Below are 14,228 nucleotides of genomic sequence, written 5' to 3'. Positions count from 1 at the left end.
TGATGATGGAGTTGGAACTGTGTGAGGGCACGCAGTCTTGGGTAAACAGAGAATACAGAAGGGGACTGAGGACGCACCCTTGTGGGGCCCACGTGTTGAGGATCAGTGTCGAGGAGGTAATGTTGCCTACCTCCACCACTTGGGAGCGGCCAGTCAGGAAGCCAGGACCCATCTGGACAAGAGGAATACCTATGTGAGAATGCTGTTCATCGACTACAGCTCGGCATTCAACACCATAGTACCCTCCAAGCTCGTCATCAAGCTCGAGACCCTGGGTCTCGACCCCGCCCTGTGCAACTGGGTACTGGACTTCCTGACGGGCCGCCCCCAGGTGGTGAGGGTAGGCAACAACATCTCCTCCCCGCTGATCCTCAACACTGGGGCCCCACAAGGGTGCGTTCTGAGCCCCCTCCTGTACTCCCTGTTCACCCACGACTGCGTGGCCATGCACGCCTCCAACTCAATCATCAAGTTTGCGGACGACACAACAGTGGTAGGCTTGATTACCAACAACGACGAGACGGCCTACAGGGAGGAGGTGAGGGCCCTCGGAGTGTGGTGTCAGGAAAATAACCTCACACTCAACGTCAACAAAACTAAGGAGATGATTGTGGACTTCAGGAAACAGCAGAGGGAACACCCCCATCCACATCGATGGAACAGTAGTGGAGAGGGTAGCAAGTTTTAAGTTCCTCGGCATACACATCACAGACAAACTGAATTGGTCCACTCACACAGACAGCATCGTGAGGAAGGCGCAGCAGCGCCTCTTCAACCTCAGGAGGCTGAAGAAATTCGGCTTGTCACCAAAAGCACTCACAAACTTCTACAGATGCACAATCGAGAGCATCCTGGCGGGCTGTATCACCGCCTGGTATGGCAACTGCACCGCCCTCAACCGTAAGGCTCTCCAGAGGGTAGTGAGGTCTGCACAACGCATCACCGGGGCAAACTACCTGCCCTCCAGGACACCTACACCACCCGATGCTACAGGAAGGCCATAAAGATCATCAAGGACATCAACCACCCGAGCCACTGCCTGTTCACCCCGCTGTCATCCAGAAGGCGAGGTCAGTACAGGTGCATCAAAGCTGGGACCGAGAGACTGAAAAACAGCTTCTATCTCAAGGCCATCAGACTGTTAAACAGCCACCACTAACATTGAGTGGCTACTGCCAACACACTGTCAATGTCACTGACTCTACTCCAGCCACTTTAATCATGGGAATTGATGGGAAATTATGTAAATATATCACTAGCCACTTTAAACAATGCTACCTTATATAATGTTACTTACCCTACATTGTTCATCTCATATGCATACGTTGATACTGTACTCTATATCATCGACTGCATCCTTATGTAATACATGTATCACCAGCCACTTTAACTATGCCACTTGGTTTACATACTTATCTCATATGTATATACTGTACTCGATATCATCTACTGTATCTTGCCTATGCTGCTCTGTACCATCACTCATTCATATATCCTTATGTACATATTCTTTATCCCCTTACACTGTGTATAAGACAGTAGTTTTTTTTTGGAATTGTTAGTTAGATTACTTGCTCGTTATTACTGCATTGTCGGAACTAGAAGCACAAGCATTTCGCTACACTCGCATTAACATCTGCTAACCATGTGTATGTGACAAATAAAATTTGATTTGATTTGATTTGATTTGATTTGACCCAATTGCATAGGGAGGAGTTCAGACCCAGGGCCGTGAGCTTTGTAATGAGCTAATAGGACACTATGGTATTGAAGGATGAGCTGTAGTTAATGAACATAATCCTCACCAAGGCATTCCTTTTGTCCAAGTGGGTAACTGCAGTGTGCAGTGCAATGGCGATTGGGTCGTCCGTGGATCTGTCAGGGCGGTAGGCGAGTTGGAGAGGAGGTGGGAGGGAGGGAGGAGGTGATATGGTCTTTGACCAGCCTGTCGAAGCACTTCATGATGATGAAAATGAGTGCTACTGGTCGGTAGTCATTCAGTTCAGTTACTTTCCCTTTTTTGAGCATAGGGATGATAGCAGGTGGGTGATAGAGGCCTCAGCTAGGGAGAGATTGAAAATGTCAGAGAATACAAAAGCTAGCTGGCCTGCACATTATCTGAGGGCCCTGCTAGACATGTTATCTGGGCCGGCAGCCTTGCGAGGGTTAACATGTTTGAATGTCTTACAGATGTCCTCAGTAGAGACTGAATGTGTAGCCCACGTTGTCATCTGGGGCTCTCCTCGGCAGCTCAAGGTCAATGTGCTCCATTTTCAATTAACTGAAAGTGAGAGGCTGTAATCTTGTATACAGGGAAAATGTCAATTTTTGAGGAAGAGGTAAGATATTCTTATTAATCTACTGGAGAACCAGTTTGGGTGTAACTTTTGTATCCCCCCAAACTCCTATTCATGATATAAATAAGCAAGTAAAATGTTGTCTGGCTTGCCGTTCCAAACGAAGTTAAATATGTTTTGATCATATCATTTAAAAAACAAATTGTTCGGTGTAGGCAGGGCCAGAAGTAAATAGGTAAACTGGAATATGACTAAAGAATTAATCAGGCATTTAACTTTCCATGGTTGCAAGATCTTATCTATTTTTGCTAACTTTCTTTTTAAAGTTCACATGCAGCAGCTACTCTTCTTGGTGTTGAAAGCGTTCCACAGGGATTCTGGCCCACGTTGACTGCAATGCTTTCCACAGTTGTGTCAAGTTGGCTGGATGTCCTTTGGGCGGTGGACCATTCTTGATACACATGGGAAACTGTTGAGCGTGAAAAACCCAGCACCAACTACCATACCCTGTTCAAAGGAACTCAAATCTTTTGTCTTACCGATTCACTCCCTGAATGCACATATACACAATCCATATCTCAATTGTCTCAAGGCTTACAAATCCTTCTTTAACCTGTCTCCTCCCCTTCATATACAATGATTGAAGTGAATGTATCAAGTGACATAGGGATTTTGTTGGGATGGGGGAAGAGGGGGTTGGGGAGGAGTTGGTGCTGTGGGATTATTTAAGAAACTCTTTGAAGACTTAGGGTTTCAGATGTTTTCAGTAGATGGGCTGGGACACTGCTCTCCTAGCTTCAGGGGGAAGCTGGTTCCAACATCGGGGTGGACGAAGAAGAGCTTTGACACCAGACATGACACCAGACATGGCACCAGACATGACACCAGACATGACACCAGACATGACACCAGACATGACACCAGACATGGCACCAGACATGACACCAGACATGACACCAGACATGACACCAGACATGACACCAGACATGACACCAGACATGACACCAGACATGACACCAGACATGACACCAGACATGACACCAGACATGACACCAGACATGGAACCAGACATGACACCAGACATGACACCAGACATGACACCAGACATGACACCAGACATGACACCAGACATGGCAAGAGACATGGCACCAGACATGACACCAGACATGACGCCAGACATGACGCCAGACATGGCGCCAGACATGACACCAGACATGACACCAGACATGACACCAGACATGACACCAGACATGACGCCAGACATGACGCCAGACATGACGCCAGACATGACGCCAGACATGACGCCAGACATGACGCCAGACATGACGCCAGACATGACACCAGACATGACACCAGACATGACACCAGACATGACACCAGACATGACACCAGACATGACACCAGACATGACACCAGACATGACACCAGACATGGCAAGAGACATGGCACCAGACATGACACCAGACATGACGCCAGACATGACGCCAGACATGGCGCCAGACATGACACCAGACATGACACCAGACATGACACCAGACATGACGCCAGACATGACGCCAGACATGACACCAGACATGACGCCAGACATGACGCCAGACATGACGCCAGACATGACGCCAGACATGACGCCAGACATGACACCAGACATGACACCAGACATGACACCAGACATGACACCAGACATGACACCAGACATGACACCAGACATGACACCAGACATGACACCAGACATGGCACCAGACTGTCCAAAGCATATTGCAACTTTTCAATACAAGAGGGCTAATTTTGTTTGTTGATTCGTACATGAATATAGAACAATACAGGTGCAAATATTTGTTGTGGATCAATAAAAAATTTTTTTGTGACAGTCACTCATTTATTTAACAAACGTCTGTGTACCACGTAGTTGTTTCCTGTTGTGGTCTATGGTAATCTTGCGGTCTGTACTGGCACACTGTACCTTGTGTGAAGCAGGCTAGTTTCTGGTTGGTGATTGCTAACAGATCTTGTGGAGACAAACTAACACATGTCAGATTAAGGTTGCATAGACAAGTGAATAGTCTGGAGGTAACATTGCTCTCTAGTGGTATTAATGCACATCGTGGAGGACACATATCGAAGGGGCTGTAGTGGAGCGGGTCGAGATCTTCAAGTTCCTTGGATCTATTATGGTCCAAACACACCAACGTGAAGAGAGCACAACAATGCCTATTCCCCTCAGGAGGCTGAAAATATTTGGCATGGGTCCTCAGATCCTCCAAAAGTTCTAAAGCTGCACCATTGAGAGCATGACTGGTTGCATTGCCACCTGGTATTTTATTTGACATTTCCTTAACTAGGCAGTTAAGTCAGTTAAGAACATTATTTTTTTTCAATGGTGGCCTAGGAACAGTGGGTTTACTGCCTTTTTCAGGGGCAGGACGACAGATTTTTTACCTTGTCAGCTCAGGGATTCGATTTTGTAACCTGTCGGTTACAGGTTACAGGTTACAGGTCCAACGCTATAACCATGACGGTCGTCATCGTCATCCATAACCATAGGTCATAACCGCTGCTTGGCAAAGCACTACAGAGGATAGTCCGTATGGCCCAGTACATCACTGGGGCTGAGCTTCCTGCCATCCATGACCTCTATACCAGGGGGTGTCAGAGGAAGGCCTTAAAAATGGTCAAAGACTCCAGCCACCCAAGTCATAGGCTGTTCTCTCTGCTACTGCATGGCAAGTGGTAAGTCTGGGATCAGAAGGCTCCTTATCAGCTTCTACCCCCAAGCCATGACTGCTGAACAGTTAATCAAATGGCTCCCTAACTATTTGCATTGTCCCCCTCACACCACACCTGGTGTCACAGAAAGGCTAAAAACGGTCATCAAGGACCTCAGCCACTCGAGCCACGGCCTGTTCACCCCGCTATCATCCTGAAGGTGAGGTCAGTACAGGTACACCAAAACTGCTCCAGATCACTCAGGACCTCAGACTGGGGCAAAGGTTCACCTTCCAACAAGACAACAACCCTAAGCACACAGACAAGACAACGCAGGAGTGGCTTCGGGACAAGTCTCTGAATGTCCTTGAGTGGCCCCGCCTGAGCCCGGACTTGAGCCCGGACTTGAACCCGATCGAAAATCTCTGGAGAGACCTGAAAATAGCTGTGCAACGACGCTCCCCATCCAACTTGACAAAGCTTCAGAGGATCTGCAGAGAAGAATGGGAGAAACTGCCTGAATACGGTTGTGCCAAGCTTGTAGCGTCATACCCAAGAAGACTCGAGACTGTAATCGCTGCCAAAGGTGCATCAACAAAGTATGGAGTAAAGGTGTAACTTAGACTCTGGGAGCCAGGAAGCAAGTTCAGCGGGTGAATTTAATAATACAAAAAACATGTAACAATACCAAATGGGTAGTGTCTGGAAATGAGAAACATAACTAATAATGCCTGAGGAAAGAATGAAAGGGAGTGACAGATATAGGGGAGGTAATCATAGAAGTGATGGAGTCCAGGTGAGTGTCATGAGGTGCAGGTGCGCGTAACGATGGTGGCAGGTGTGCATAATAATAAGTAAACTGCTGACAATGAGCGCCAGATAGGGGGAGCGGGAGTAGATGTGACAGTAACCCCTCCCTAACGTGCGGGACCAGGAGAAGGCCGGTTGCCTCTGATGAGGCACGGGAGCGTGACGAGCCGGGTGAGGTGCGGGAGCCTGACGAGCTGACTGAGGCATGGGTTCCTGACGAGCCAACCGAGGCTTGAGAACCTGACGAGCCAGCTGAGGCATGGAAGCCTGACGAGCCAGCTGAGGCATCCTCGGTAGCTACAGGTGCGCATAACAATGGTGGCAGGTGTCCGTAATAATAAGTAAACTGGTGACAATGAGCACCAGAGAGGCAGAGCTGGAGTAGACGTGACAAAAGGGTCTGAATACTTATGTAAATGTGATATTTCAGTAGTTAAAAAAAAAACATTTGCATCAATTTCTAAAAACCTGTTTTTGCTTTGTCATTATGGGGTATTGTGATGTCATTATGGGGTATTGTGATGTCATTATGGGGTATTGTGATGTCATTATGGGGTATTGTGCGTAGATTGATGAGGGGGAAAACATTTTGAATCAATTTTAGAATAAGGCTGTAACGTAACAAAATGTGGAAAATGTCAAGGGTCTGAATACTTTCTGCACTGTATATATACAGTATATTTATACTCCGGACTCCGACATTGACTCTCTTGCACAGGCTCGATGGACACTCACTAGACTCTAACCACACACACGAACATGAACACTCACACAAAACACACACATGCATATTGATGCCACACACACACACACACACACACACACACACACACACACACACACACACACACAGCTGTGTTTTTGTGAAATGTGACCTTTTGGAGTGTTAAGACTCTATAGCCTTGGAATCTCAAATGATTGCCTCGCCTGGTTCACCAACTACTTCTCTGATAGAGTGCAGTGTGTCAAATCGGAGGGCCTGTTGTCCGGGCCTCTGGCAGTCTCTATGGGGGTGCCACAGGGTTCAATTCTTGGACCGACTCTCTTCTCTGTATACATCAATAATGTCGCTCTTGCTGCTGGTGAGTCTCTGATCCATCTCTATGCAGACGACACCATTCTGTATCCTTCTGGCCCTTCTATGGACACTGTGTTAACAACCCTCCAGACGAGCTTCAATGCCATACAACTCTCCTCCAATTGCTCTTAAATACAAGTAAAACTAAATGCATGCTCTTCAACCGATCGCTGCCTACACCTGCCCGCCTGTCCAACATCACTACTCTGGACGGTTCTGACTTAGAATATGTGGACAACTACAAATACCTAGGTGTCTGGTTAGACTGTAAACTCTCCTTCCAGAATCACATCAAACATCTCCAATCCAAAGTTAAATTTAGAATTGGCTTCCTATTTCGCAACAAAGCATCCTTCACTCATGCTGCCAAACATACCCTTGTAAAACTGACCATCCTACCGATCCTCGACTTTGGCGATGTCATTTACAAAATAGCCTCCAATACCCTACTCAATAAATTGGATGCAGTCTATCACAATTCCATCCGTTTTCTCACCAAAGCCCCATATACTACCCACCATTGCGACCTGTACGCTCTCATTGGCTGGCCCTCGCTTCATACTTGTCACCAAACCCACTGGCTCCAGGTCATCTACAAGACCCTGCTAGGTAAATTCCCCCCTTATCTCAGCTCGCTGGTCACTATAGCAGCACCCACCTGTAGCATGCGCTCCAGCAGGTATGTCTCCCTGGTCACCCCCAAAACCAATTCTTCCTTTGGCCGCCTCTCCTTCCAGTTCTCTGCTGCCAATGACTGGAACGAACTACAAAAATCTCTGAAACTGGAAACACTTATCTCCCTCACTAGCTTAAGTACCAGCTGTCAGATCAGCTCACAGATTACTGCACCTGTACATAGCCCATCTATAATTTAGCCCAAACAACTACCTCTCCCCATACTGTATTTATTTATTTTGCTCCTTTGCACCCCTTTATTTCTATCTCTACTTTGCACATTCTTCCACTGCAAATCTACCATTCCAGTGTTTTACTTGATATATTGTATTTACTTTGCCAACATGGCCTTTTTTTGCCTTTACTTTTTTTTACCTCCCTTATCTCACCTCATTTGCTCTCATTGTATATAGACTTATTTTTCTACTGTATTTATTGCCTTTTACTCCATGTGTAAATCTGTGTTGTTGTGTGTGTCGAACTGCTTTGCTTTATCTTGTTGGATCCTGTGTTTGACATTATAGCCATTACCATATATGTGATTTAATATTATCTGCTGTTGGCTTGTGTGGATGTATGTATGTGTTATGCAACATAACTGACTTGAAACATTGTTAAAAGTTTCAAGGCCATAGGCCTTTCTCATGATGGAAAAATACAGAAGACAGGGCACATTCAGAGCGTGGGGTTGCAGAACAAGCGGTCTTTTGTTAGATAACAGGAGCCAGGTGCGAGATAACGGTATGGAGCATGAGCGCATGGATGTTCTTCACAGCAACAGTTACATCTATCAACAGAAGCGCCAAGAGGCGGGGACCCGCCTGAGCGCCTGCAATAGGCTGAGCGAGTTTAAACCACGCCCAGCCTCTACTGTGATAGGCCAACAGACGGGTTGGAACTGTCTATCACAGTATAAAGAATACTGTTTACATACATCTTGTCAGTTCTCTGTTTTGCCCTGCGAGGTGGGACAGTGAGCTAATATGGATGCAAAGTGTTCAGCTGTCTGGTATTTTCAACTGAAGATCTCTTCCTGTTTTCTGCTCAGTGTGGCATGTAGCTGTGGAGATTCATAGTCTGTCATTCACAAATAAACCATGTGTTGTTTTTTAAATGCATAGAAAGTGAGACAGATCTCCGACAGATAACATCCAAATCATTCAATTAAATGAGTCCCCTTAAGAGCTAATATTGCAGTAAACCAAGTATACACATCATATCCCTGAAAGACAGTAATGTCCATATTTGGGCCTTTTTGTTTTGAGCGAGCCTCAGCCACACAAATACAGAAGTGGGTAAGGTCTGAGAAAACACAGTGATAGATTCAGCAGAAATAAAATAACGTTTCAACACACTACTGTCCAAAACTGGTGGTTAAAACGACAATTGTTTCTTAACTGTGATGTGTGGGAGAGTTTTGTCACACAGGGGAGGAGAAGATCATGACGGAGTCACCTCCTTTGTTTAACATGGTGATCTTATTGAGATGAAATATTATTTCCAAGGGAGACCAGTCACTGTGTGAGGTCAGTCGGTGTTCATAAATGTTGGTATGTTTTGTCAAGTGGTCATGGGAGGGGTCAAGAGGCACTTTATTAAAGCAGAGGCATCTAACCTGGGTTGTGTTCCTTAGCGCACACAAGGGAATCAAAATGTTTGAACTGAGCGTATTGTAGAAGGTAATCCGTTCCTGTTTCATTCCGTTTTCTTCCATTTGGTGCCTAATGAACATGGACCTGGACCTAAAGAGCTTTATTATGTATTCAGGAAATCAAAGTGTAAACGTAACCACACTGCCAGAACTCACAGTACACTTAGTACACTTAGTACCTTCGAACGTAAAAGGGTTATTCAGCTGTCCCCATAGGAGAACCCTTTTGGGTTCAATGCAGAACCTTTTTCACAGAGGGCTCAGCATGAAACCCAAAAGGGTTATACCTGGAAGCAAAAAGGGTTATCCTATGCGGAAAGCTGATGAACCCTTTTCAGGAAACACTTTTTTCTTAAGAGTGTACAGAGTAAAATCGAAATAGATTTGTATACCCTCTGTGTGCATGGCCACTTATTTTCTGTGGTTTCTAAATGTCAAGGAAATGACATCATAATACATGAAGCTAGCTAGGGTGGGTAGATCCCTTGATAGTCGTTAAAGCAATGTTGTTTGTTTGTGTCGCAGACAGAGAAAGTCTTGGGTTACAGCACTGGGCACAGCTGTTCTCGTTCGTTATTGTTTGGAGATGTTCTATTCTATTCTTAAAGAAATAATGTTCGGGCAGCACCAGTGGCATAATTGCAGGAATATTTCAAGGATGTTTACTGGAAGCAAACACAAAGCTATTACACTTCTGTTTCTGTCTTTTGGAAAACAAAAAACATTAAACACTCACCAACGGGTGGATGTCTGTTACGAGCGAGGGAGCCATGAATAAAGATTTTTTTCCTAAAACGTATATATTCAACATGAACACCAAAGGTAGTTTTATTCGATGTTTGGCAACAGCCATCATTGGATAAGAAATATGCTATTTTGTTTCACGATTTACATTTCGTTATACACTCGCCACCACCCTCTTATCCTTATGTCATTCATCTGTCCCATCTACCCAGTCACAGGGGTCAGGAGACGTTCAACATCTTGATCAGCTCTTTATTCAACTGGATGGTCTTCTCATCTGACAGTTGAGAGACAAAAGAGAGTAAATAATACCATTAGCCATTACACAGTGCTAAACCGTGCTAAACACAGAGGAAAATGTTTCATTTCATGAACACACACACACACACACACACAAAATACAGCATTTGAAATTAGAAAATGAGAAAAGGATACAAGATTATTTTTTTTAAAGGAAGGGGAAAGACAGAGAAAGGGTAGAATATTACTTTCTAGATTCGTCCTTGGGTTCTCTGGCATCTTCTCCAGTCGTGAGTCTAAGAGCTTCCTCAGGTGCTTAAAGATCACTCCAATCCTCACTGGGGCCTGGGGGAGGGGACGGGGAGGAGCCGAGATCAAACAGAGCCCTGCTTGCTACAGTATGCTCAACAACGACACGGGTCCGTTTCTTGGACCCAGATTCAGCCTAGTATTGGACATAAGAGCACTTACAATGGAGATTCTCCGTTGAACACTCATTTTCAGTTCAGAAGTAGGCTTCATCTGGGTCTGGGAAATTGGCTACAATAGTTTGATTTTCTTTATCTTTGTCTATCCTAATGTCTCTGCTGTATCAGTAACACAGCCCTCTAGTCATGCATGACACATACAGTATAATAATACACATTTAATACAGCTGGCCCAGAAATGAACTCTGACCTGGAAGTGGATCCATTCGACCAGAGATATGAGTCGTTCACAGTGCTGCACGTCGATGTCCCCTCTGAACAGTAGCATGGCGAATGGAGATATCAGGGTTGTGTCCCGCAGGTAGATCAGAGGAAGAGTCCAAATGGCATTAAAACATCAAGTCTTTTACATCTGATTAGGAAACACATTTAGTACTTCAATTTATTGGGGCCTCCCTCGGAGTAGTTAGAGGTTGCCCCTAACCACTGATACAGAGTCAGATTTTTCACTTCCTAAATGATTATGGATAGGATTGAGGGAGTTGGGTAATCTGATCCTAAATCATAAGGGCATCTTCTACCTCAGTGCCTCCCTGAGTAAGATGGAGACAGATACAAAAGGTGTATTGATGGTCTATTAATAGATATACAGACAGATAAGGAAACAGCGAGAGTGAGAGCGATAGTGTTATCTCTATCCAACTGACCTTCTCCTGGAAGAGCAGGCAGCGGTTGAAGGAGGAGGGGTGGACGTGGGCCTTCCCCTGGGAGGTTTCCATAGAACGGGCCACCCGGGGCCAGCGTATCCACAGAGGGCGTGTAGAGGATCCGCCCCACACTGTCACACAGCCCTCCCGTCACCACCGCATTCAGTACACAGATCTGAGCCTTACCCAAAGGGGTGAGGCGAGCCTGGGGCTCCCGTCGGGTCAGACCGGTCCCGGGAAGCTGGTCCTCGACCGGACATGGAGGAAGAAGAGAATGCGACCTGGTCCATCATCCTTATCAGCTCCAGTTTGATGTACTGACGGGGAGCAGATCCAGGTAAATGTCCGAGATGGAGTCAAGACTGGAGCCACCAAGATCCGATCCAAGACTAGACGCCATCTCTGGTAAATGTTCTCACTAGCCACTCTAAAGGTCAGATCACTACTTACACTGCATACCGTATCAGTTACAAAACATGCTCAGTGTTACAAGACACGTGATGATGTCAGACACAAGATGAGAAAAACATGCACAAGTTTGTGTGAGAGAGAATAGAGTAGAGTAGACATGCTGTTCGACCCCCCTCCCTACCTGCTGCTGCACGGAGAGACACTTTGAATGCCTGCCTATATAAAAGCCAATTGACATTAACTCCTGAGGTGTTGAACTGTCCTCTATAGCCACCACGGCTATTATTTCACCCTGCTGGTAATCTATGAACATTTTAACGTCTTGAATAATGATCTTTCCTCAAATCTCCACCCTGTACAGCCAGAAAAGGACTGGCCACCTTGGTTCCTCTCTAGGTTTCTTCCTAGATTCCTGCCTTTCAGGGAGTTTTTCCTCACCTCTGCTGATGTAAAAAGGGGTTTATAAAATACATTTGATTGATTTGATATATTGATTGAGTCGAGTACCTTTATGGTGATTAAGGGCAGTCCGATTCAGGAAGTGTTTCCTGCAGTAGGTTGTCTCGGCTCGATATCTCTCACTGCGTATGATCTTCCACCTGTTAGCAAGACAATTGTTTGGATAAAAGCGTTGGCTAAATATATATATTATATGTTATAAGGAACCAAGATGTTGGCTGAAAAGTTGGAAGGGCATAGAAACATTACACTCATTCAGTTAGACTATGTTACTATATGAGAGAAAACAGGGTCCTGTTCAATACACTCATTCAGTTAGACTATGTTACTATATGAGAGAAAACAGGGTCCTGTTCAATACACTCATTCAGTTAGACTATGTTACTATATGAGAGAAAACAGGGTCCTGTTCAATACACTCATTCAGTTAGACTATGTTACTATATGAGAGAAAACAGGGTCCTGTTCAATACACTCATTCAGTTAGACTATGTTACTATATGAGAGAAAACAGGGTCCTGTTCATTGGCACAAAATGGAAGAAAACTGATTGAAATGTAGAGGTACTGAGTGAACCTGTCGAGTAAGACACGCTTGTTTTCATCCGCCGTTGCAAAATGTTTTGCTACCGTGTGCCCTAATCAACATGTGCCTGCATTAACTATCTCTGATTTTGGTCGTTCATACTGTTATTAAAAGAGCTACCTCTCCAAGTAAGCGTTGTAGATGGCCAGGTGATCAGTTGGTAACAGCCAGGGCTGCCTTAGCCAGGTTGGCCTGATCCTTCTGGTTCATGGGTGTGGAAAAGGGAGACTTCTCCGAGATAGCTGCCTCTATAGTCGCCTGGAATATACAATTACATTCAGTATGGAGAATATACTGGAGACTACCCTATTCAAAGAGCACCTTTTAAACTCAGAGCTATACAGTTTTTACCGATATGAGTTCCAACACACTATTTCATATTTTTTTTATAAATATCACAGTATTGCAGAGAAAGTAACAACATATAACTGCTCATTTTGCAATTCAGACATAATTTATGTCACCGTTGATGGACATAACTTACAATTGGTTCCAGGCAGCCCAAGATGGTGCCGAAGATGAGCATCTTGTCATTTAGGGGCAGGGTGGCAACGCAGAGGGCTAAGGGCATGACCCTCCGGTATGCACGCCCCAATCCCCTGGAACAGGCATGCAGCGTTACTCACTGTCTGGGGCTGGGGCGCATCCAGGGCTCTGCACAGGAACTCCTATGGGGAGCCGTACTCACACGATATGAAGTCACAGATCCTCCAGTGAACCCTCAGTATCTCTGGTGAAATCCATGAAGGCCAGAAGCCTGTTAGAAGGAACATCCACAATCAGGTTGTTACTTGTGGAGGTGCTGACTTCAATAAGGCTGTAGAGGGTAACTTGTTCTGTGGTTCACAGAGAGAACCTGACCTGGACTTGGGTTAGAGGCGGAAGCAGAGCCCGTTCCGTACGTGTCCTGCCCTGTCTTGGCTCTGGAGGGCGCTGGCCTTGATGACAAACGTCTCCACCAGGGAACTCATCTGACTGCTCTCATGGTACTTGTTTTCACACAACATCAGGTATGGTGACTTCAGTTTCCGCTATGTTTGTGGACAGCACAATCTAAAATAGAGACAGGGTAATGTGGGCAATTGTTGTTTCACTTTTTTTCCTTCATAGCAGTATCTCAGTTCATCACTGCACTAGAGAAATAAACCCCAGTACCTTCCAAACTCCAGCAGGGGGCACTGTAAACACAGCTGCCTGGTCCTTGGACGAGTGTCGAGCTACCAGTCTGAATGAACCTGAGTAGGGAGACATAAACCAATCTGAGGTCAACATCAACGTCACTCTGAAAGGAGGGAAGAAGATGCAGCACCAGGTGAGATGGGGTACTATGACAGACAGGGGTGAGATTTCTGGGTATGAGGGGCCTTGTTATAGTACCTGCCGCATTGGGTCTCAGGGTCAGATAGCCAAGTAACTGATTTGTCTCTGAAAACACTATGG

General features: G+C 45.5%; 1 pseudogene; it reads right to left on the bottom strand.

Moving 5' to 3' along the window:
- Positions 1–12,904: 12,904 nt before the first annotated feature.
- Positions 12,905–13,660, bottom strand: LOC112219770 (annotated as a pseudogene).
- Positions 13,661–14,228: the final 568 nt, after the last annotated feature.

Source organism: Oncorhynchus tshawytscha, linkage group LG20 (genome assembly GCF_018296145.1).
Source record: "Oncorhynchus tshawytscha isolate Ot180627B linkage group LG20, Otsh_v2.0, whole genome shotgun sequence".
Classification (NCBI taxonomy): domain Eukaryota; kingdom Metazoa; phylum Chordata; class Actinopteri; order Salmoniformes; family Salmonidae; genus Oncorhynchus; species Oncorhynchus tshawytscha.
This window is presented reverse-complemented; position numbering and strand designations above follow the sequence as displayed.